A 25,699-nucleotide genomic window follows, 5' to 3' on the forward strand; every position below is an offset into this window, starting at 1 on the left:
CAGGGGAGGGGGCTCGGGAGCCGGGCCGTCTCTCCCTCCGCCTCCCTGGCCGTGGCCGCCGCCAAGTCCTGTCACTGGGGAAAGGACGGGGCGGAAACTTGCCTCCTGCGCCCCCGGGGAGGGGGCAAAGGTGGACGGAGGGTTCTCCGGAGAGCAGACCCTGGCCGCGGGGTCCGCAGCATCTCCGTCGGCAGACTCCTCTGAGAAGGCGACTCGGGGAGAGGTGAAGAGTGAGGGGGAGAGGGAAAGGGGACAAAGTGGGTGAATGTGGAAAAGGGAGGGTGACCTATGGGTGGCTGCAAGTGAAGGGAGAGTAAACAGATGACTCCATGGGAGGGCAAAGGGCAGTGCCAAAAAAGAAAGCGAGAGAATAGGACAGGCCGGGGCTGCAAAGTCGAGGCAGTGGGTTCTTGGGGCTGCAGACGGCAGGGAAGATGCCCCGGACGAAGATCGGGGAAAGTCAAGTGCCAGCTTCGTCTCGGGAAAAGCCTCCCGCCGGCGCGCAGACCTGGCCCCTCTGCCAGCAGCCTGCCCCCCTAGGGCGCACCTCACACGCCCAGCGTCTGCTGCTACAGCCCGGAGGTGCCCCCTCGTCCATCAAGTCTCCCGCTCCTACGAGGATAGGCTTCTCCTGCAGCAGCCGTAACTCCAGAGGGGATGGAGGGATGCGACTGCAGGAGGCGAACTGAAAGGCGTGCCACCCAGCAATCGCATAATAAAGCAAAAGAGCCCACAGTGTGTAAAACTTAACCTGGTGGAGGATTCTTGTCCCAGGATGAATCACAAAAGTTTTTTTATTGGAAAGTCCACTTTTTAGAGTCAGAAAGCGATGTTGGGGGGACGCAGGAGAGTTGCGCCAATAGTTGGAGGAGGATTCTCATTTGAATATTACTTGGATTAGTTTTATGCTTTGGAAAAGCAAGGTCTTCCCAACTTAGATATAATTAGTTGGAAAAAACGAACAGCATTTGCATAACAGATTTCCTTATTTGTAGTCTTATCAGAAAGGTCACTTGCCATAGACCATAATAGTGTTTATTGAACACATACTATGTGCCTGGCAGTATCCTAAGTAATTTATATACGCTATAGATTTTGATACTCAAGTTTTACAAAGTAATTACCATTTTTATCCTTCACCAAAAAACTTAAAGAAATAAAGTAATTTGCCTAGGATTATACAGCCAGGAAGCTGGAGAGGATTTGTGCCCAGTCCTGGCGGGCTCCAAAGCCCACACTTTTAATGTTTTCAACCTCAAATTTGTGGGAATACTACCAATTTTATTTTGGGAAAGAAAATGTGTGTGTGTGTGTGTGTGTGTGTGTGTGTGTGTGTGTGTGTGTATAGATGGAAAATGGAAGTCTATTACAACAAATTGTTAGCACTGGGGAGTATAATAAGTGGGTGTGTAAAGGGGTACTTCCACGTTTCTTTTGTACACTTAACTACAGTGTTCATAATGTTTGCATTGACTGTGTATTAATTTAAGTAAACTTTTAAAGATTATTTAATTGCCTTGCATAACAGAATTATGTTCCCTGAAAACCCACAGCTCTCCAAAAAAAAAAAAAAATGGAGAAATGGAGGGTTTTTATGGATTGTCTTCTTCCACCAAATACTAGTTCATAGCATTCCTACAATGAGGGTGTAGTCACCTGAGGTCTGTCACATTGCTGCCCTCGGATCTTTTCTCCTGTCTTCACCCCAACACTGAGTTGTGATAAAGGAAAGATTCTCTCTCTTGATTTCTTTTTGGCAGAAGTCCTGAGTCCATCAGTCCTCTGCAACAGTGTATTTCACACTGTCAAAAACCACCCATGATATCTGTGCAAACAACTCCCCATTGCATTTCCATATTTCTCAATAAACTTACTACATGCTCAAGATACATGACTGTTTCACAAAAATAAAACAAACAAATCTGACAGCAAAGCATAGTAAGTTCTATGTCCAGCTGCTACTCAATTGCCTGGAGCCTTGAGGAATCCTGTAACTTCTGCTCTCCAATACAATCTCTGGGCTCCTTCAGCACTTCATGCTGTCATTCTAATAATAACGTGTTGTAGTGGAGTTGTTTATGTATTAGTCTTTCTCCTTCACTACATTGTAAACTAATCAGGCCTCTCAACCACATCTTGTTCTAATTTGTCCATACTGTGGCTCTCACGTAATGTTTTTGTGTTTAACTGAATCTGTAAAATATAAACGCTAGTATCTGATCCAATCTCCATGTCCCCTTCCCCACCTGACCCTCCAATACCTTGCTCTTAAAATACGTTTATAAAAAATGTTTTCAGTATTTTTATAGAACTTAGATTCCTATGAGACCTCAGAATAATTGTTACAGAAACTAGCCGTATTAGTGAATTATCACTGTGATAATGTAAAACGGAAAGGAAGAAAACGCAGTAAATAAGTTGATTTAATGATGCAAAGAAAAAAAAAAGCAAAGATATAGGAACTAGGTATATTACCAACAGAGGACAACCCAATAAGGAAAAAACTGTGGGCACAAAAATTGTGGGTACAAATCATAAAGGGGAAGGAAATTACTGAAATTTAGTGGAAGCAGAAACTTGACAGACTGAATGGATGAGGCAAGTAGACAAACCAAAAAAAAAAAAAAAAAAAAAAAAAGGCCAGCCAAATTATAAATGCAATATGAAGAAAAATGATAGTTTATATATTTAACAATATGCCTAAGAAAAATGAGAATAATGTGAGTATATAGGGTAAGAAATTTCTATTTTGGCTGCCTCTCTTCCCCAATTTCAAGGTACTTACTGTCTTCATACTTAACCCACATAAAAATGGAAGATTCAATACTATTTTTGTATTATTAATACTACCAGCATACATCATGATATAATGAGAGGTAACATGGTATGGTAAAAACAACAACAACAACAACAACAACAACAACAACTATAGAAGTCAGGCAAATAAACATAAACTGCACTTTACTACTTACTATGTGACCTTAGACAAGTCACTAAATATCTGTTTCTTCATCTGTATAACTGTTGCATTACTCAAACAAAATGATGTAAATAAGTGTACTTTAACTCTCAAACTTTTTATACAAACATGAAGGGATATTATTACGTTGACTAGATCTGTGCATAGCAACAGTTGCCTCTATTTTGGTACACTCTACTTTCAAATTGTAAAAGTGAAAACCTATAGTTCATCCCATTGAAATGTAATTATTGGAAGGGAGGATCAATTAAAACATTAGTTTGACAATTTGATTACTGAGAACAACTATTTGACCAACTGTTCATTCTTATTGCTTGCTTTTTCCAAATCCCTGAAATATTATAGCTACAATAAATGTGTCTAATATAGGTCAAGCATATTATACATATTTTTATTTCTAGTCAAAGTAGGCCTTACATGCATTATTGTTTCCATTTTACATATGAGAAAACCGAGGTTCAAAGAAATTAATTTATGCAAGATCATAAAGCTGATTTTGCAGCATGGCTAACAGATTGTGCTGAGATTCTGTTCTCCATCACTGAATACCCTTACCACTTTAGGCAACACATGCTCTTCACCTTTTTTTCCTCAGTACCTATAACAATGCCTAGAATACAATACAGCCTCAAGAAATGACCATGAAATAACAAGTAAATGAATGAGGGGCTCCCACAAATCATACTGAACACTGTCACAAGATTAATATACCCACTTTTATTCTATTACTGTCCCACTTGAAAACACTTAATCCTTCATTGCCTACAGAATACAATTAAAATCCTTTATGTTATACTCTTCAGTATAACGCTATTTTTTTCTAGCCATATCTTCTGAAGTAGTAACAGCAACAAAATACTTACTGTACCTTCACTCATTCCAGGGTGTTCTGGAATTGACTGAGTTTCAATCTTGGCTCTTACTAACTGTGTGAACTTAAGAAGCAAGTTATTTAGCCTCTTTGCAAATTTTATGCAATGCAATAAGGTAGGAAAATAAAAAGAAAGGAAGTAAAACCATCTTTATTTACTGATGATGTGATTGTGGACACAGTTCAAAAGAATCTATATACTATTAAAATGAATGCAAGATCACAGGATATAGGTCCACATACAGAAATCAATTATATTTCTACATAGCAAGAAATGATTGGAAAATGATATTTTTAAACATTTACAAAAAGCATAAAAAACACAAAATACTTAGGAATCTACTTAACAAAAGATGTGCAAGATAGACTCAATATTGTTGTCAGCTCTTCCCAAATTGATCTCTAAATTTATTACAATCCCAATCAAAATCCCAGCAGGTCTCTTCAGTGAAAATTGAGATGCTAATTTTAAAATTTATATGGAAATACATATTATCAAGTAAAGCCAAGACAAAATTGAAGAAGAACAGTTTGGATAACTGACACTACTGATTTTAATACTCACTATAGAGCTACAATAATTAAGACAATGTGATATTGGTGTAAAAATAGACAAATACATCAATGGAACGGAATAGTGAGTCCAGAAATAGATGCCTAAATACACAGTCAATTGAATTTTTACAAAGTCATTAAAGAAATTCAATAGAGAAAGAAAAGTCTTATCAATAAATAGTGTGAGAACAACTATTTATTGGTATAGAGAAAATGAATATTGACTCCTACCTCACACCATACATAAAAATAAATTAGAGATGGATCATGGACTTAAATGTTAAAACTAAAGCTATAAAAACCTCCTACAAGGAAAACTGGGATAATAAATAGTTTACAATTTTGGGATAGGCAAAGATTTTTAAAAAGGATATGAAAGACACTAACCAGGAAAGAAAAGTAAATGATAAATTGGATTCCATTAAAATTATAAACTTCTGGGGCACCTGGGTAGCTCAGACAGTTAAGCGTCTGACTCTTGACTTTGGCTCAGGTCATGATCTCACAGTTTGTGGGTTCAAGCCCCCTATTGGGTTCTGTGCTGGCAGTGTGGAGTCTGCTTGGGATTCTCTTGCTCTCTCTCTCTGCCCCTCCCCTGCTGGTTCTCTCTCTCTCTCTCTCTCTCTCTCTCTCTCTCTCTCAAAATAAGTAAATAAACTTAAAAAAATTAAAATCACAAACTTCTTATCAAAAATGCCACTAGGAAGAGAAAAGGCAGTTCACGGATTGGGAGAACATATTCGCAATACACCTATCTGGCAAAATAACTGTATCCAGAATAAGTACAGAACACCTCCAAATTAATAATAAACAACTCAATAACAAAATGGACAAAAGACTTGAAAAAGTCGTTTTACAAAAGTATGTGAATGATCAATAAACATACAAAAAGATGCTCAAAGTCACTGGTCATCAGGGAACTAACACAAGTTAAAACAAGAGATACCACTTACACACCCTCTAGAATGGCTAAAATTATAAAGACCAACAATTTCTAGTAATGGCAAGAATGTAGAACAATTGGAACTCTCTTTCATTGCTGGCAGGACTATACAACCACTTTGGAAAATACCGTGGCACTTCCTTTTAAAGTTAAGCATATACTTACCATATGACCCAACGGTTCTCTCCTAAGTATGTACCTAAGAAAACCTTGATCTGGGTGATGGTCACATTTTGACAATGGTTCGTCAAAATTATTGAGTTGTATGGCTGGAATTTTTTCACTTTGTTATCTGTAAATTATACCTAAACAAAATACCATTTTGGCATTTTTAAAAACATGGAATGAAAGAGAACTTCTGCAATATAATGAAGTGTATATACAAAACGCCTCTAACACGTGTCAAACTGAATGATGAAACATTTACAGCTTCTCCCTCAGATTAGGAAAGAGAATTGGGGGTGGAATGTCCACTATTACTATATTCAATATTTTACAGGAAGTTCTAGCCAATGTGATTTAAAAAAAAAAAAAAAAGTGTAACTATTACTAAGGAAGAAATAAAACTATCATTTGCAAATGGCATGAATGTTCATGTAGAAAGTCCAAAAGAATCAACAAACTATTAGAATTAAATTTAAGATCTCTGGAATGGAAGGTCATTATACAAAATCCAATGGTATGTCTATATGTTGAAAACAATTAGAAAACGAAAACTTGAAATGTACATTGGAAAGCTGTTTGGCAATGTCCTTTAAAGCTGAGCATGTCCGCTTTATGACCCAGTAATTCTACTCCTAAAGTATATATCCAGTGGGTTCCTCAACAAGGGAATGAATAAATTATAGTGTTTTTGCTCAATGGAATACTATATTGAAGTGAAAATGAAAAAAACATCGCTCCATGCAATGATGTGAATGAATCATATATAAAAATAATCTTGAGTGAAAGGTGCCAGATCTAGAAGAATAGCACTGTATGATGTTATCTACATAAAGGTCAAAGACAGACAAAACTAATTTATAGTTGCAGATGCTGAGACGGTTGTTACCTTTAGGGTGTAGGTGGCACCCAGGAAAGCACATGAGGGAGATTTGGGGATATTGAGAATATCCTATTCCTAATCTGAGTAGAGGTGACATGGGTATGTTCTTTCGGGAAACATTTTATGTACACTCATTCAAGGTACACACATGTGTACCTATGTATATTATATTTCAACTTAAAAAGCATTATTGTATACATTTATTGATGTCTCCCTAACTAGACTGCAAGCTCCTTGAGGACAGGGATCGTATTTTAGATTTCTTAATATCCTGCACAGGTTTTAGCACAGTGACTTCCTGAAATAGTACTTTCCATAACGTAAGAATATACTGGTGCCAATAAAGTTTATTTGGTTTTAGTATAAGTACAAATAGTAAAGTAAAACAACATACATACATATATGTACAAATAAAATCAATTTATGAAGCATTAACATTTTCCTGCGATTCTCCTGTCTCTTATGTTTATCTGAAATAACTCCAAAGTAAAGTTAGCTGTTAGAAATAGAATCTAATAAATTACATGAATATAAGAGTCACAACTCGTGGACTCCGGTAAGAATCAGTATTTGGATCCACGAGGTGTTGGCCTTATCTCATTGAATGTAGAAGTCCATTCAGGTAGGCTGATGGGGATCTTAGAAGAGAGAAGTAGGTTCCAAACCAGAATCTGAACCCATAATCAGTGTCCCCGGACATTTTGTTGGTTGGTTGGTTGGTTGGTTAGTTGGTTAGTTCACCACATTTTTATCATGGTAAAATAGAGATAACATAAAAATTGCCAATTTAACCATTGTTAAGTGTACAATTCAATGGCATTAAGTACACGCACATTGATCACCACTACCCATCTCCAGAACTTTTTCATGCAAATATGTTGGACACTTTGTTAAATGCATCTGGGACTCTGTTTCTTACCTGAGTCCTACATTTTTAAGATCTTGCACAGCTCGGAAATACTCTATCAGGAAGCTAAAAAAGCACACTCAGAGGGAAAAAAAGACTCCTTTGGTTAAAATGTGAGATTGTCATAAAATCCTAGGTCTGGAGGGGGATGTTAGTGTGCAATGATAGCCAGGCAGAAAAATATCTTTGAGAAAAAGAGCGCATCTGAATAACAGCTCTTTTTCCTCGGTAAAAGAACCATCTTCTTGCTTCTTTTGAAATAGGCCTTTGTAAACATGGACCACTTGACAAATTGTCCTACTCACCACAAAGCACTCATTCGAGCAATATTTCTTGGGCTTTAAAATATAAAACTCTGTTTTTATTCAAAACATTTACAACGCCAATCAATGTTGTATTTTAATTAGTCTCTTATTTATGAATGTCAGTTTTTGACATCCTTGATTAAATGCCTAGCCTCCTGGCTTGTTTTGTTTTGTTTTTAGCTTTTCCCCAAGATGATTATGAAGTTCTAGACACACAACCACCTGAAAGATTGCAATTGTTCTCTTCTCCCATCCTAAGCACTGTAGGTTGATGATGAATATCTAAGTTTTCAACTGAGTGGTAGGTATGTGAATATCTATTGTTCTTAATATCTGTCACACATGTTAAAATAGTATTTTGTGTATATTCAGTATTTAGTAAGAACAATTTTGGGGGCGCCTGGGTGGCTCAGTTTGTTGGGCGTCCAACTTCGACTTAGGTCATGATCTCGCGGTTCGTGAGTTCCTGCCCCGTGTTGGGCTCTGTGCCGACAGCTCATAGTCTGGAACCTGCTTCAGATTCTGTGTCTCCCTCTCTCTCTGCTCCTCCCCCACTCATGCTCTGTCTCAACAATAAATAAAACGTTAAAAATTCCTTCTACGATAAATATTTTACTTAAGCACATGCTTTTGTTACAAAATAACAAAAGCTAATACTTAGATCTTGCTTTTCTTTTAGACTAAGTTTTAAAATAAACTATGACTTTCTAATACTCTCAATCAATGGGTTCTTTCTAGTAAATTCAGTCCCTGATTTATACATGGCCAGCCAGCCACCTGAGATGGGTAAGGTTCTTGTTAGACTGGAACTTCCTTCTCTTTCTGCCTCTGCCTAGAGGTTTCCCCACTCCTGTTTCCCCTCCCCCCTTCCTATGATGGGCTACTCAGCGGTTTCTTTCCCTCTCTTAATCATGGTTTCATTTACAATATCACCATTCCTCCAGGCCCGTGTCCTACTCCTCTTTAGAGTTGGTTGTTTCCCTTGCTCTGAGTCCCTGCTGCCACCCTGAAGATAAAATACCAAGCTACAGGTGAGTTTGAGTACCCACATTTTCAGAGACTGGCCATGTTAATCTGGACATGCTTAACAGGGTTCTTATGCAGGTGCAGCAGACTCAGTTCTAATCTCCCACAGAAACACACACATGATGGTTATGTTCTGTGACCTCTGCAGGTTCTATGACCACTGCGGGATGTCACAGGTTTTAGGAAGGCAGCTCTGAGAACCTAAACCCCTTGTAAAACTTTGTTTCTGTAGAAAAACATATTCCGCTTCACCATCAGTCAATAAAAAGGGAAATTTCTGAAAGAAGTCCATGAAGATTGCCTGTACTTTTCATCTAAGACTTCAAGTCTTTCACAAAAACATTGCTTTCTTAAAGAGCCTTTTGGCCACAGCTAATAGTTATTTAGGAACTTGCTACATTCACAACTAAGACACATGTGTTAACCAACTTTGGACATGAAGTGTAAGAGAGATAATGCACAAATTATTACCAGTGCTGTTGGATAGGCTTCTTTCCATTTATTAATTCAACACAAATTCATTGGGTTGCTATTCTGTGCAAGGCCATTATCCTCAGCATTGGAGACCCAGCCCTGAACAAAACAGGCAAAACCCCTATCTTAACAGGTTTTACAGAGGATGTAAATACTAGGCACTTAAGTATTTGTTGAATGGATGATTAAATGTGGCGAAGAAAACCATCAGAATATGATAAATATTTATGTTTTACAAAATTCAGTGAAATCAGTGAACAAAGGGGTTGCAGAACATAAATTAGGGGAATTTGTTCCAGCCATCAAGGTTAACATACTTCCTTATTATAATGAAGCAATATCGGGTAGAAGTGTTGGGTGATCAGAACCAGAAGGCCAGCACTCTACCACGCACACGGCCCTGACTTTGCAGAGCACTAGTTAGGAGTCAAGTGCCATCATACCACTACCTCCGTAACTTTCTGCAAATTATAACTTCGAGACCAAAGTTTATTATATCAATAAGTAATTTTGATATATCATCTGAACTGCAAGGACTCAGTGTCAGTTTACGGTAGCATTGTAACAAAGGACAACATTTTCCCAAATGCAACAGAGGCTTCATTCTATAATAATTAGGTTACATTTTAAATCCCATCATCATAGATCTCTGTAACATATTTTCGTCTTTATGGTGTTACCTATGATTGCAATCCCTAAAAAGGAAATGTCTATATATCTATATGTAGAAAGAAGAGAGACAGAGAAACAGAAACAAGGAGAGACAGACAGATAAAGATTGAGATAGAGAAAGAGAGAGGTGAGGGGGATTTATTTGAAGGAATGGGCTCATGTGATTATGGGAGGTGGGAAACCCAAAATTTGCAGCGGGGGCCAGCAGGCTGGAAATTCAAGCAGGAGTTGATGTAGCGGTCATGAGTCTGAAGGCAGTCTAGAGACAGAATTCCTTCCTTCCTGGGAAAGCTCAGTCTTTAAATGCCTTCAGCTGTTTGGATGTGGAGCATCCACATTATGGAGGGTAATCTGCTTTATTAAAGGTCACTGATTTAAATGTTAAGTTTAAAAAAAAAAAAACAACTTTCACAGCAACATCTAAACTGGTGTTTGATCACACAACTGGGCACCTCAGCCTAGACAAGTTGACACATAAAATTAACCATCACAGTCTACTGCTTGTCAGCTTGACTTTCATACACATCTCCTTAAACCATACTTAATTTCCTAATAAAGACAGTAAAAAAAGTCATACTTCCACTTAACGTAATATGACGATCCTGTGTACAACTGAAAGCATACCAACTCCTCCCTAGAGGAGGTTCAAAGACCTTGGGTCATGTTCATGATTTGCTGGTAACTTATATATCTGGTAGCTTAAATACTATAATGTAAAGTTAATTCTTTTTTTTTTTTTTTCGATTTATTTTGAGAGAGAGAGAACACGCATGAACAAGGGATGATGGGTTCCTGGCTCTGTGCTGCCAGCAAAGAGCTTGAGGCTGAGCTTGATCCCACAACCATGAGATCATGACCTAAGCCAAAATCAAGAGTCGGGTGCTTAACTGACTGAGCCACCCAGGTGCCCCCTTAAATACTATGATATAAAGTCGTATATATCTCATAGGATAAGGGAATAAGAGAGGGAGGAAAACAAATATGCAGATAGATACATACACGCATACATGCATATGTACACACACACAAGCATATTCATAACAAAATAAAGAAGAAACACTTATAACGAATATGGTCTTCATTCTGTAACTGGTCACATGGTCATAACTGTTACTTACAACTGCCTTCTCGCGCTACCCATGCCATATTCTTCAGCAAGCACCTTGGCTGGTTATGATTCCTTACCCAGTAGGACGTCCCAAACCCTCATTCATGAAGAATCTGGGCCACGAACAGATCTGCCAGAATTAGATTGTTGCAGTTCTCCATTGATTTTAATCCAGGGTATAGTGCTAAGGCACTTCCTGAATATCAGACATACTCTTCCTTACCTCCATTATGTGGTAAGCCACCCAATTTGCCCTTGGTAGTTGGGATCAATCAGTTAGCCAGGACAGTAACTCCCTTCTTTGCCTGTTAGTTCAGAAGCATAAGAAACCCAAAGTGGCCCGGCAGCAGTCTTAAATTCCAGTCCATGTAATCACTGCTGTGTCTTCTGATGGAAGCATTCCTCCCTTTGGAACTAAGACCTCTAGACCAGCAGAGCATAAGGTCACAGGGACTGGAAGCAAAAATTTTACTAGTGGATCACTGGGGTAGTATTAAATGGTGCCACTCCAGTTTTCATCTCTTGACTCTTGGACCCATAAATCCTGACTGTTGCAGAAACAGCACCGTATATTGGATGGCAATTTAGAGTAAATACAGCCTCCTGGAGAACCTTGCCCCAACCCTGCAAGATACTGCCAACTCGCTGGTTCTGTAAGGCAGTCTTCAAGCGGCCATTACACTACTCTATCCAGCCAACTGCTTCAGGATGGTGGGAAATATGGTAAGACCAGAAAATTTTATGAGCATGGACCCACTGCCCCACTTCATTTGTCATGAAGTGAGTTCCTCCATCAGAAGCAATGCTCTGTGGGGGCGCCTGGGTGGCTCAGTTGGTTGAGTGTCTGACTCTTGATTTTGGCTCGGGTCAAGGGATTGAGCCCCTCATGGGGATCCATGCTGAGTGTGGAGCCTGCTTAAGATTTTCTTTCTCTCCTTGGGGCGCCTGGGTGGCTCAGTCGGTTAAGCGTCCGACTTCAGCCAGGTCACGATCTCGCGGTCCGTGAGTTCGAGCCCCGCGTCAGGCTCTGGGCTGATGGCTCGGAGCCTGGAGCCTGTTTCCGATTCTGTGTCTCCCTCTCTCTCTGCCCCTCCCCCGTTCATGCTCTGTCTCTCTCTGTCCCAAAAATAAATTAAAAAAGAAAAAAAAAGATTTTCTTTCTCTCCTCCTGCCCCTCACCCCCACTTGCATGCTCTCTTTCACTCTCTTTCTGTCTCTCTCAAATAAATAAATGAATAAATGAATAAATTAATAGGTGAATAAATGAATAAATGAATAAATAAATAAGAAGCAATGTTTTGTGGAATACCACAATAGTGGACAGGATGACCCATTCTGTGGCTACCACTCCACCTCCTACCCCAGTGACTTTTGTCATCACACAGTGGGTTCATGAACAGTGTGGCCATGATGGCAACACAGACTTTCATTTTCCAAGACAAACCGGGGCTCTGGCCCCCACCGAGTGCCCAATCGGCCAGCAGCAGAGACCAACACTGAGTCCCTTCTATGGCACCATTCTCCAGTTAGATACCTGGTGCCAGGTTGATTACATTAGACCATTTCCATCATGGAAGGGGCAGCATTTGTTCTTAATGGACTAGACACTCTGGATATGAATGTGACTCCCCTGCATGCAGTGCTTCTGCCAAAACTACCATCATGGACTACTTTGCTACAGAGCGCGGGTCTCTTTACATTCTGGAAGAGAATACACTAGCACTGAAGCAGTAGTTACAACAGTTACTAACTGTTACAACTGTTACAACAGTTACAACTAGTTACTAACTCAACTTTCTTTTGTAACTGAAAATCTAGTAGTTTATTAGCAATATAGCAGTTTTTAATAAACTTGCTCTAAATGCAAAAAAAAAAAAAAAAGTCTTACTCATAAATCACTATTGGTTATAAGCATACTCTCAGCAATCTGGTATATCTGTAGTACCAAATCAAGTGTTCTATTCAGCTTACTTTCTATCAGTGTCTGCAATGGGGTATTGGTGTCAAGCTGAAAAGTTAAAAAAAATTTTTTTTAACATTTTATTATTTATTTTTGAGACACAGAGAGACAGAGCATGAACGGGGGACGGTCAGAGAGAGAGGGAGACACAGAATCTAAATCGGGCTCCAGGCTCTGAGCTGTCAGCACAGAGCCCGACGCGGGGCTCGAACCCACACACCACGAGATCGTGACCCGAGCTGAAGTCGTACGCCTAACCGACTGAGCCACCCAGGCGCCCCAAGCTGAAAAGTTTTAGATCCATCACCCCCACCCCCACCCCGGGGCCTATTTTCAGGATTTCTTTGTAGTAGAAATTTGTAGCATTTTTTAAGAATTTTGTAGGAATTTTGGAGAATATACAGAACAAGATACCTGGATTCTTTGCTGAGCAAATTCTCCTAGTGCATTTGGCTCGATTTCACTGCTAGCTCTTTCTTGAATTTTACTAGGTTATTCATATGTTAAATTTTAAGTAAGGGCATTTTTGCAATTCTTTATGAAGTTTTTTTTTTTAATTTTATTTATTTAAGTAATCTCTATACCCCATGTGGGGCTCGAACTCACAATGCCCCCCAGAGGTCAAGAGTCACAAGTTCTTCCAACTGAGCCGGCCAGGCGCCCCTTTAAGAAGTTTTTATTTTCAGTCTGCTCACTCTTAAAATAATGTTTGTTTGTTTTTTTAATGAACTAAAATGGTACATTTTATGTAGCATATTTGAAGTAAATATGCTTTTTACTAGTAAAAATGATTTTTTTGTAATAGCATCTATTTTTAACTACTGTGCTATTATGCATAATATGTTTTCTTTAAAATTTGTCATTTTTCCCTTCCCTTTAATATATCATTGTGATATTCTTAACTATATTTTAATTCTATTTTGGAATGATTATGCTTTCTTCATGAGCTACTCTTTTACTTTGTTTTTCTTGCTCTTTTCCCCTTCCCTACAGATTGTTTCTATTCTATTCTTGGTCTGTCCTATTGGCCCTCTCTCCTGTATTTTTATTGATTTCTACTTTTAATCTAACTCTGTAACTATCTTTTCCTATAATTCTGAATAACTTAAGTATCATCTATCAAAATGAGCTTTTTTCTATCTGTTATACCAATGTTGAACCAATTCTGTTATTTCAAGGCACCCTCAAATTTAACCTCAGTTTCAAACTTCCCATTTGCTGCTGATATAACTGTGGCATTTATCTACACCCCACTTTCCTATAATTTCTATTATATTTTAAAACTTGATTTAGATACAACGTGATAAGAATATATTCTATGACTATGCCTGAAATTAGATTCTAAGATACTCTTTATTCAGAGGAAGCCCGTATATGCCTCTATCACAGGATATCACCAAATTTGCTGAAGTACTCTTTCTCCTATTACTAGGTTATAAGCTTCTTGAAAGCAGGGGGCATGTGCAGATCTCTAGAGTCTGGCATAGTGTAGGTTTTTAACAAATGAATGAGTGACTGAATGAGTAAACCACAACAGTCAGTTGTGCAATTTCCCTGGTCTTGTCCACAAAACACACTCCCCCCAGCTCCAAATGACACCGAATGGGATTTCTTTTACAGAGGCCAAACCTTTTAATTTCCCAATTGGACTTACTTTACAGCAAAAATATCCTCAGAAAAATGCATTCATTTTAACCTATTCATCCAAGGCAGAAGTTGTCAGCCTCGGCTGAAGATAAGAATCACGTCCTCGTCTCAGTCAAAATAAATTCGGGGCCCCAGAGGTGACTCCAAAGTGCACGCACGGGTGAGAGCTGTGCCAAAGACAGACCCAACCAGTGGCACGTTCAAAGGAGCAAGGGAAGGAGAAAAATAAGATCCTTAATGCCCTGTGGTGGAGAATTCTTTCCTTTTTTTAATGTTTCAAGTTTTTATTCAAATTACTTATTGGGGGCAGGGGAGGTGATAAGTTTGACAGAAACCCAGCTCTTCCTTCAGGAGGCTGGGGAGGGAAGGGCCCGTTTGTAAAAGTGAACTGTTGTCTTGAAAAATTAAAAGGAAAGATTCTAAGTACCTTCTAAAGAGGCAAACTTTGAAGAGGAAAGAATTTAAAATTTAAATTTAAAACTGAGGTCACAGATTCCAACAAATGCTCATAAAAGGGCCCTTTGAGTTTCTGGGGCTTTTTACAAAAATATTCCGCAGGCTTGCAAATACGGCACATGTATTGGGTATACAGGCTAAGAGAAAGGCATAAAGAAGAATAAAAGTTGACATAGAGAGACTTGACCAGAGGAAAACTGTTGTAAAGACTTAGTGGTCCCCAAATATGTGTCTATATCGTAACTGCAGTGACATCAAAGCTATCTGTGAATATGGATGAGAACAAGAGAGGATGTAAACCATTGGCATGTTTCAGAGTATTGGACTTGTAGCCGAAAGCTCTAGTTCCTTCTTTGCTACTAGCTTGCTGCACTTTTTTAGGCTGGTCTCTTCACTTCTCCCAGGCTCTGTTTCCTTAGCTGCAAAATGAAGGATTCGAAAGCTTGAACTAAGTGGGTGCTTCCCACAAAGTTTCTCTAAAAGACTAAATACGTGCACCCCCAGACTCAGTGTGGGGTAGCCTGAAGCACCCACCGCAAGTCAAAATCTTTTAAAATTCTCCTGTTTTGTCTTAAAAGTTTCTGTCCTGGTATGTGAATTATTTCTCAGTAAAGCTGTTTGTTTTCTTTTTCTTTTTTAAGTCCTTGTACTCTTTTATCCCTTAACTATTCTTTTTGTGGTTTTTTTTTTTTTTTTTCTTTTAAATACGGTTGAGCTTGTATTGTATGCAACATGTTACGGGCACCTGGGCAGCTCAGTCGGTTAAGCACCTGACTCAATTTCGGCTCAGCTCACAATCTGTGGGATCCAAGCCCTGCGTCAGGGTCTGCACTGACAGCGTGTTTCCTACCTCAGATTCTCTTTCTCCCCCTCCCTGTGCCCCTCCCCTGCTCATGCTCTCTCTCTCTCTCTAAGTAAATAAATTTTTAAAAGCTTAAAAAAATTAAAAGTTTATATTCTGCTTTTTTCAGAGTGTGCTATCTACATTTCACACATGTCACTAAAAACACTGCTTTTCTTTCTTTCTTTCTTTCTTTCTTTCTTTCTTTCTTTCTTTCTTTCTTTCTTTCTTTCTTTCTATCTTTCACTTTTCTTTTAATAGCTATACAATATTCAGTCATCTGGCTGTACTCTAATGTATTAACTGGCTCTGAATTTGGGATATTCATGCTACAGCACAGTGTGTTTTCACCACCATAGTCCCTTAATTCCTTCTGCTTCACTCCGTGTAAAGGCTGAGATTTCTTTATAGTTTCTAATTGAATCCTCTGAAGTGTGAAGATTATAAGATGAAAATAATTTTTTTCTCTTATTACTGCAGTGTGTTAAGCGGTCTCTTGGTGACGGAAGTTGTACTTCATTCTTTCTTAAGATCTTATTGCTAAAGAGGGAAAAAAAGAAACTAACATTTACTGAAGGTCTATCCATACAGGGTCTTTTGTAAAGGTTATCACATGTCATCAACCCAGTAAGGTAATGATTGTATCCACTTCATGTGATAATAAGCCGAGTCTCAAAGAAACCAGGTAACTGGCTAATGATGTGTAGCACAAAGGTATAAATTGGGTCTGATCTCCCCCAGATCTGTCCCAGGCCATCCTGTTCAGGACACTTTGGTCCCATAGCAGGAGCAGAGGGAGCACACAGCCATCCCAGTCCTTCCCTCAGCCCAAATCCCACTGGCCAATCTCTTTTCTTAGTAGTGCAATGGTCTCTCCTGTGATGAACATCTTGGTTATTATTATTTTTTTTTTAAACTTTATTTTTTTTGAAAGAGAGAAAGAGAGCTCATGCTCTTACATGCATGAGTGGGGGAGGGGTAGAGAGAGAGGGAGAGAGAAAATCCTAAGCAAGCTCTACACTGTCAATGTAAGCCTCACCTGGGGCTCAATCCCACAAACTATAAGATCATGACCTGAGCTGAAATCAAAAATCAGATGCTTAACCAACTGAACCACCCAGGAGCCCCAAACATCTTATTTTTTGATAAGGGTCCTTTGATATATACCAAATTGTTTGTCAAAGAATAAATAAATTAAAAAAAAATTTTTTTAATGTTTATTCGTTTTTTGAGAGAGCTGGGGACAGAGCATGAGTGGGGGAAGGGCAGAGAGCGAGAGACACAGAATCCAAAGCAGGCTCCAGGCTCTGAGCTGTCAGCACAGTGCCCGACGCGGGGCTCGAACCCATGGACCACAAGATCATGACCTGAGCTGAAGTTGGAAGCTCAATGAACTGAGCCACCCAGGCGTACCTCAAAGAATAAATAAACTAAGGATTATTTTAAAGCTTACAGTAGGAGTCAATAAACTTTATCTGCAAAGGGCCAGATAGTAAATACTCTAGCCTTTGCAGAATATGTGCTCGGTGTCCCAACTACTCACCACTGTCCTTGTAGTGGGAGAGCAGCCACCCACAGTCATTGACAAATGGGCATGCTGTGTTCCAATAAAACTTTATTTAGGGACACTAAAATTTGAATTTTGTGTCATGTTCACTTTTTTTTTTTTTTTAATTTTATTGATTCATTTTGAGAGAGAGAGTGTGTACCGAAAGGGCACAGGGAAAGAATCCCAAGCAGACCCTGCACTATCAGTGTGGAACATGATGCAGGGCTGGAACCCACAAAATGTGAGATCATGACCTGGGCCGAAAATGAGAGTCAGAAGCTTAACTGACTGAGCCATCCAGGCTCTCCTCTAATGTTCACTTCTTACAAGATATTCTTCTTCTTTTGATGTTTTTCCATCATCAATGGATGTTTTTCCATCCATTGAAAAATGTACAAACCATTCCTAGCTCATAGGCAGTAAAAAAAGTCTTCATGGGCTAGTTTACCCCCAGCCTCAGCCGTAAGTAGGTAAGGTGTTCAAATGTAATGCTTGCTGTGGTCTACAGCTCTAGGTGAGTGAGTGATAGGGTATATGTGGGTTATGTTCTATTTGGTCCATTAGGAAAATCCTAAAAGATGTAGAATAAATCAGTCAATAAATCCCTATTTGTACCTTAACGTATGTTGATAGTAGGTAAGTGATATCAGAAACGCACCTCCTAGAGGCCAGGCAATAATGAATCCCCTCCATAGCAGTGATGCGCTTAGCACTGTCATTTCCTGGAAGGCATCCTTGCACTAAGGATGATAGGTCTTGATATTTCCACCTTGCACTTCCCCTTTAAAGACTGCCCATCACTAGGTCAGCCACTCCCTCCTGTGGCTACATGGTAGACTTAAACCTTAAACCTGCTCCCCTCTAGGCACTTGTACCCCAATGTTTACAGCAGCACTCTCAACAATAGCCAAATTATGGAAAGAGCCTCAATGTCCATCAACTGATGAATGGATAAAGAAATTGTGGTTTATATACACAATGGAGTACCACGTGGCAATGAGAAAGAACGAAATATGGCCCTTTGTAGCAACGTGGATGGAACTGGAGAGTGTGATGCTAAGTGAAATAAGCCATACAGAGAAAGACAGATACCATATGTTTTCACTCTTATGTGGATCCTGAGAAACTTAACAGGAACCCATGGGGGAGGGGAAGGCAAAAAAAAAAAAGGGGGGGGTTAGAGTGGGAGAGAGCCAAAGCATAAGAGACTCCTAAAAACTGAGAACAAACTGAGGGTTGAAGGGGGGGTGGGAGGGAGGGCAGGGTGGGTGATGGGTATTGAGGAGGGCACCTTTTGGGATGAGCGCTGGGTGTTGTATGGAAACCAATTTGACAGTAAATTTCATATATTAAAAAATTAAAAATAAATAAATAAATAAATAAACATTAAAAAATTAAAAAAAACAAAAACAAAAAAAACCCCTGCTCCCCGCCAAACCCCCTGCCACCACCCTCACTCCTCTTTCACCTCATTTCTTTACTACCTCAATTCCAACAATCCTTCCGTGCCACTGAAACCTCTAATCAATTGTTCCTATTACCCGCCTCTTTTCCTTCTCACTCAGACCCTCCCTTTCCTCCTCAAGCTGTCTAAACTTCAAGGTCAATCCTGACCCTGTCTTCCTTGCTTATACCCTCAGGGGCTGATTTTTAGTAAGCAGGTTAGGTATCTTCAACTCAGATAGGAAACATTGGAGAAGTGGACCGTAGCACAAGATACTGAATTAAACCCCACGCCCGCCCTCCCCCAGGTTGTGCTGCCCCTGAGGGCGGCCCCTTTTGCCAAAGCCAGCTGGCCTGCTCGCTCCTTCAATGCTAGGGGTCACGTGTACCACTCTGGTTGGGAGCATTTCTCCAGGGACTGCCCGCTCTCCAGCCTATGTCCTACCCTAAGTCCACGACTCATCTCTCTCCCAAGCATCAGGCCTAAGGCACAATCAGAGGGGAGAGTGTAAATGAAGCTACGCTTTCCAGAATTATTTGGACCACTGTCTCCATCACCCTCAGCTCTATCAGCTGTATTTTTCACAGACTAAATCTGGGTGGAGAAAAAAACATTAGATACCAGAGACACAGCAAAAACTCTTCTCTCTATAGTTGGATAATTTGTGCCTTCTGGGTCAGGAAGACAGATGACCTCATACTTCCTACTGGGAAATAACAGGTTTGGGAAACAGACTAGTGATTCTCATCCATTGCAACTGATAAGCTGACCTAAGACGCTCTTAAAAATACCGAACAGGGGCGCCTGGGTGGCGCAGTCGGTTAAGCGTCCGACTTCAGCCAGGTCACGATCTCGCGGTCCGTGAGTTCGAGCCCCGCGTCAGGCTCTGGGCCGATGGCTCGGAGCCTGGAGCCTGTTTCCGATTCTGTGTCTCCCTCTCTCTCTGCCCCTCCCCCGTTCATGCTCTGTCTCTCTCTGTCCCAAAAATAAATAAAAAATGTTGAAAAAAAAAAAAATACCGAACATATGTCAGAGCAAGCAAAATGTATAAATGACATGACACTCTTTTGATGATTGGTAAAAACATGCATGCTAAAAGAGATCCAAGGAAAAAAATTAACTGCTTTTAAACAGAATGGTAAGATTAATAGATGAAGTTACCATACTCTGTTTGGCTTCAGTAGAGCATTCACATGGTTACCCAAAGTTGTGCTAATTAAATCGTTTCACATTGACTAAGTTATGGGCACTAGCAAATAGACCAAGAACTGAGTAAAAGAGCAACAGAAAATATGGTCTTGCTTCAGGTTAATGATGTGCACCGTGAACTCTCCGATACCTGGCATGGTGTTCACTACAAAGCTTTAGTGTGTGGTTCTTTTTTTTTTTTTTTTTTAATATTTATTTTTTGAGAGAGAGACAGAGACAGAGACAGAGTGTGAGCAGGGGAGGGGCAGAGAGAGAGAGAGAGGGAGACACAGGATCCGAAGCAGGCTCCAGACTCCGAACTGTCAGCACAGAGCCCGACGCGGGGCTCGAACTCACAAACTGTGAGATCATGACCTGAGCCGAAGTCGGACGCTCAACAAACTGAGCCACCCAGATGCCCCTAGTGTGTGGTTCTTTTATGTACCCATTCAATATTATTTGATGCAAGTGCCCAGACATGGGAGTCCATGCCTGTGTATCTGTTTGTCATTTCATTTCTTATGCTTAGGGTTGTGCATGGCATTGGTGACCTCAGTAACTAGATACAGCTTGCAAGAATGATGACCAAGTGTGGTGGTAAGGATGCCACACTGAGAAGTTCTGGATTGGGTTGTAAACCTTTGAAGAAAGTGTAAATTATACTTAGTGTGTCATCTGTCCTAATTATTTGAGTATGGTTAATTTCATATTGTGTCAAACGGCAAATTCTCAATTTCATGTGATACCTTTATTTTCTCCCAGGTGACGGTTAGAGTTTATTGGAATATTATTGGGATGGTGGGTCCAGTGTTAGCACTTTAAAGGTGGCCTGGAAGGCAATAAATACCCTCAGTTTTCAGGGGGAGAAATGGAGAGCATTTCATGAGAACAGAGAAACTAGTAAAACTAGAAATAAAATGAAAATTAACCTGAGAAATATGTATCTTTAAATATGTAACTTTTTGTTGAAAAAGGAAGATTGAAATAGTGTCAGGTATAGAATTACACTTCACTGTTAAGTAGTGATGTGTTCATACGAATGCTTTACTAAAATCAAATATATAAAGTACAATACCTTCTTTTCATTTATTAATCTTACACCTCTGTTTATTTTTAAATATATTTTTTTCATGTTTATTTTTGAGAAAGAGAGAGAAAGACAGAGTGTGAACAGGGGAGGGTCAGAGAGAGAAAGGGTGAGAGAGAGAGGGAGACACAGAATCGGAAGCAGGCTCCAGGCTCTGAGCTGTCAGCACAGAGCCCGACGCGGGGCTTGAACTCACGGACCGTGAGGTCATGACCTGAACCGAAGTCGGACGCTTAACCGACTGAGCCACCCAGGCACCTCGTACATCTCTTTTTAAAAGCAGTTATTTTTTTCCTCAGATTAATTTTCTTTCAGTATGGATACTTTTATTCGTCAGCAAAATAGTGTAATGTCATGTAAACATCTTACCACTAAAGACCAAGCAAACAGAGTTCAATAACCTGCTGCTGGAATGTTGTAAAGCCATTGTAAACTGTCTCAATGTCCATAAGAAGGTGAGTAGCTATTCCCACAATTCATACAGACAGGTATATCCTTCCCGGGTTCCAGGGCCCTGTTGTATCTCTCTCAGCTTAGCAGAGCCAACTATACCAAAAGTTGCTTGTAGGAGGAAGATGCTATGAGGGCGGCCCGTGACCCCAGATTTCATTGACACGCATGTGAATCCCCTTCAACGTGATGCCAAACCACTGGTTTACATTTACTTCCCAGGAAGTCAAACCAGGCAGGTTACAACTGGGTGTCATGGCTTTTCCAGCTTGCTAAGTGAGGCACTTTTAGGTATAGACAAAATCACACACGCCTTAAGTGCCAGTTCACAGACACCTGCCTATACTAAGGCTAAGTGAAAGTGGAAAGCCTATCAATATTTTAAATAAAATACACTTTTTAAAAAATATTAAATTAAAAAAAATGTTTACTGTTTATTATTGAGAGACAGAGAGAGACAGAGCATGAGCATGGGAGGGGCAGAGAGAGGGGGAGACACAGAATCCGAAGCAGGCTCCAGGCTCCGAGCTGTCGGCACAGAGCCCAACGCGGAGCTCGAACTCACGAACCACGAGATCATGACCTGAGTTGAAGTTGGTCGTTGAACCGACAGAGCCACCCAGGCGCCCCTTAAAGATTTTATTTATTTAAGTAATCTCTACACCCAGTGTGGGGCTCGAACTTACAACCCCGAGATCAAGAGTCGCATGCTCTACCGACTGAGCCAGCCTGGTGCCGTTAAATAAAATACACTTCAATATCAGATTACAAGGACATAAAGATAGGGGGAACGTAGTGAGAAAATTAACATAGTTCTCATGTAGGGTTGATAAGAATATATTCGCCCCTCCAAAGTTTTGTTAAGAACATTTTTGCTGCTGTATGTACAAAAAAATTTTTAAGGAAAACATTATAATGTGTCTCGAAATCTTTAATTTCCAGCTGTTCTACTGTCAATGACAATGGGAGACAGAAATTTAGTTTAGTACTTTGCCTGAAGCAAGGCAGCATAGCAACTATTCTGTAGGGCAAATTGCTCAGCAAGCAATATGCCCTCTGTGTGGAATCCAGCATGGGCCATGTTGAACTAATTTGCCAAGAAAAAAGTCTAGAATAAAGATTTCACTATATCTCAGTTACTTACTGTGGGAAACTACTATATGTGTTTTGCAATTTTCAGTTTACTATCGGGAGGATAAAAATTTATTGTGGTTGATGTCAACATTTAATCACTTTGGAGTCTCTGTATTTCAAAACCCTAAACTTTCAGAGTTCCAATTTGCAATTTTACTGCCTTATGCTCAAGCATGTTTGGCTGGGTCAGGCTGAGTACACTGCTCATCCATTTACCTTAAGGAATTATAAATGCACAATTTTAAGATGTTTGGTTGCAATGCTGTAACAGGCTCAGTTCTTCCATTTATATTGAAGCCTGATAAAAATACGAGTGGGGGTTGTGGTGCGAGGCTGACCACTATCCTCTTGTATGGCTCCTCCCGAACGAAGGCTATCTGTCTGCCAGCGGGGCGTGGCTGGCCCAGAGGGTGACAAGCCTTTCAGTTCAGCAGAGCTACTTGAATACGTCTTTATAAGAATGTAGGAGTTCCGCACAGCTGTTATCACTCTGCTTAGATTATCCATCTTTCCTTGTAGTCCCTTTCTTTTCTCTCTTTCATCTTTTCTTTCTTCCGTTTTTATGTATGTATGTATTCATTCATTTATTTCTTTATAAACGTTTATTTATTACTTTGAAAGACAGAGTGCGCGTGTGTGCACACACACAGGAGCAGGGGAGGGGCAGAGAGAGCGGGAGAGAGAAAATCCCAAGCAGGCTCTGCACTGTCAGCACCTGCCAGTAAGGGGCTCGATCTCACTAATCATGAGATCATGACCTGAGCCGAAATCAAGAGTCAGTTGCTTAACCCACTGAGCCACCCAGGGGCCCCTTCCTTTTTTTATTTTTAAATATCTGCTCTTTTCTAGACTAAACTCACTTGATACGTAACGAGGGGCAATTTCTCCCAGAGTTGTGACAGTTGTAAAGTCATCCTTAAGAATCTTGACATCTCATTCTCTTTTTCTACAAGGAAAGACTTAAATTTATTAAATACGTACAGTGGAAATATGAAACAATCATAATTAATCTTAAGTGGGGAGCATAAAAAATAATAAATGTGAGGTTTTAAATTTTAATCACCAAACTGTGAAGAACAAAAGGATCAAAGACCAAGCTCATAAAGATATCAGCAAGAGATGATTTGTGAACTTGAAACAATGTACGACTTTTAGGACATTTTTAAATTTTTTTCATTAAATGCTCCCTGCTTTTGCATTTTTTTTTTTTTTTTTTTTTTTTTTTTTGGGACAGAGAGAGACAGAGCATGAACGGGGGAGGGGCAGAGAGAGAGGGAGACACAGAATCGGAAGCAGGCTCCAGGCTCCGAGCCATCGGCCCAGAGCCTGACGCGGGGCTCGAACTCACGGACCGTGAGATCGTGACCTGGCTGAAGTCGGACGCTTAACCGACTGCGCCACCCAGGCGCCCCTGCTTTTGCATTTTTAAAAAAAATTTAATATTTATTTATTTTTGAGAGAGAGAGACAGAGACAGAGAGAGACAGAGAGAAACAGAGCATGATTGGGGGAGGGGCAGAGAGAGAGGGAGACACAGAATCCGAAGAAGGCTCCAGGCCGTCGGCACAGAGCCTGATGCAGGGCTCACTTGAACTCACGAACTGCGAGATCATGACCTGAGCCAAAGTCGGATGCTTAACCAACTGAGCCACCCAGGCGCGCCCCTTTTTCATTTTTTTTTAAATAACATTAGGTTGCAACTACTTATTGTAATAGAAACCAACAAAATGATACATAGAAAGCTATGCTTGCCTTCAGTAGGCTTTCTTAAAATATCTAATTTACATCACAAGTAAAATGAGGTAAAAAGAAAGACCTCTTACCCCTTGAGGAACACGGTATAAATTAGTCACTTGATAAGAACTTTTACTTTGATAATTACCTTTACTTTTGTAACCGAACTACATTTTTTTTTTACAGCTTTATTAAGGGATAATTCTCATACAAGAAATCATGATGAAAGTACAACTGGATAAGCTGTGACATCTGTACGTATCCCTGCAACCACCAGACCGATGAAGGCAGTGAACATATCCATCACTCCTCCAAGCTTTCTTGTGCCCTTGGTGATTCCTCCCTCCCTCAGCCTCCTCCCCTCCACCCTCCTTCCTTGGGGCAACCACTGATCTGTTTGCTGTCACAAAGGTTATTAGTTTAGCATTACTTTTAATAATCTATAACGAAACTGAAATCATCCTTTTCACGCGATTTGAAAAAAGGAAAGGTCTGCTTTGTTTCCTAACTGGAAGAAAAAGTAACAACCCTAAGAGCAAAAGGGTGACACACAGGTCATTAGAAAACACTCTTAATTGAGTCATGATCGTGCAGATTCTCTTTCATACTCCACAGCCTAATGCTAATTGGATTAAAGAGTCAAGAATCCAGGAAATGAAGTAAAAGAGGAGGTGTGTTGATTTTAATAAATAGGGTTTTGTTTTTTTTTTTCCTGTCTCATCTGTCAGCTTATTTCTAATTAATAAATGGATTTTCAAAACCCGGCCAAAAATAACAGCGGTTCAAATACACGATATGGTTCTTAAAAAAAAAAAAAAAAGCAGCTGCATGTTGGAGTTCTCTGCAATAATAAAGTGAATTGTTGCAAATGATATTAAAACCCTACCTAAATGCTACCTTGCAAAAATATAGATTTATTCTAATCCATCATTACAATATGTAAAACTTGTGTTGGCATATAAGTTGAGAATGCTAAAAACTCTAGCAGGTCAATTTTGGTGTTTGTGGAATTATGTATTTGTTTTGTGTCTTTAATTAAATAAACATGTTTATAATATATGTACAGTATGTAATTTATTTCTCTCCCTTTCCAATATCCATTATTCTGTTAAACTCGAAGGTATGCTTCCACGTTTTGAGAGTGTTTTTGTGAGATGTGATATTTCAAGCAAACTCAATACTTCATTTTGTAAACAGCACATTTTTCATTCTCTTGACATCACCGAATGAGAAGGCTGTACATTGGAACATAAAACAAAAATAGGTCCAACTTGGTTGGAATTATATGTAGCACTAATGCTCCTTATTGATTACCACAAGGGTG

The 25,699-nt window shown here is 39.8% G+C and overlaps 1 protein-coding gene and 1 long non-coding RNA gene across 2 annotated transcripts in view; one reads left to right on the forward strand and one right to left on the reverse strand.

Annotated features, from left to right (window-relative positions):
• The window catches only part of NCOA2 (nuclear receptor coactivator 2), a 291,623-nt gene extending 291,113 nt beyond the window's left edge, over nucleotides 1–510 (reverse strand). Inside the window, exon 1 of the mRNA XM_058699787.1 lies at nucleotides 103–510. The gene's annotated coding sequence lies outside the window, so the exon portion shown is untranslated. The remainder of the gene's footprint in view (nucleotides 1–102) is intronic.
• Nucleotides 511–10,940: 10,430 nt separating this feature from the next.
• On the forward strand, nucleotides 10,941–25,434 carry LOC131495021 (uncharacterized). Its single transcript, XR_009253724.1, has 3 exons — nucleotides 10,941–11,121; nucleotides 11,444–11,609; nucleotides 24,562–25,434. It is a non-coding gene; the product is annotated as an uncharacterized LOC131495021 (long non-coding RNA).
• The last annotated feature ends 265 nt before the right edge of the window (nucleotides 25,435–25,699 follow it).

Source organism: Neofelis nebulosa, chromosome 14 (assembly GCF_028018385.1).
Source record: "Neofelis nebulosa isolate mNeoNeb1 chromosome 14, mNeoNeb1.pri, whole genome shotgun sequence".
Taxonomy (NCBI): domain Eukaryota; kingdom Metazoa; phylum Chordata; class Mammalia; order Carnivora; family Felidae; genus Neofelis; species Neofelis nebulosa.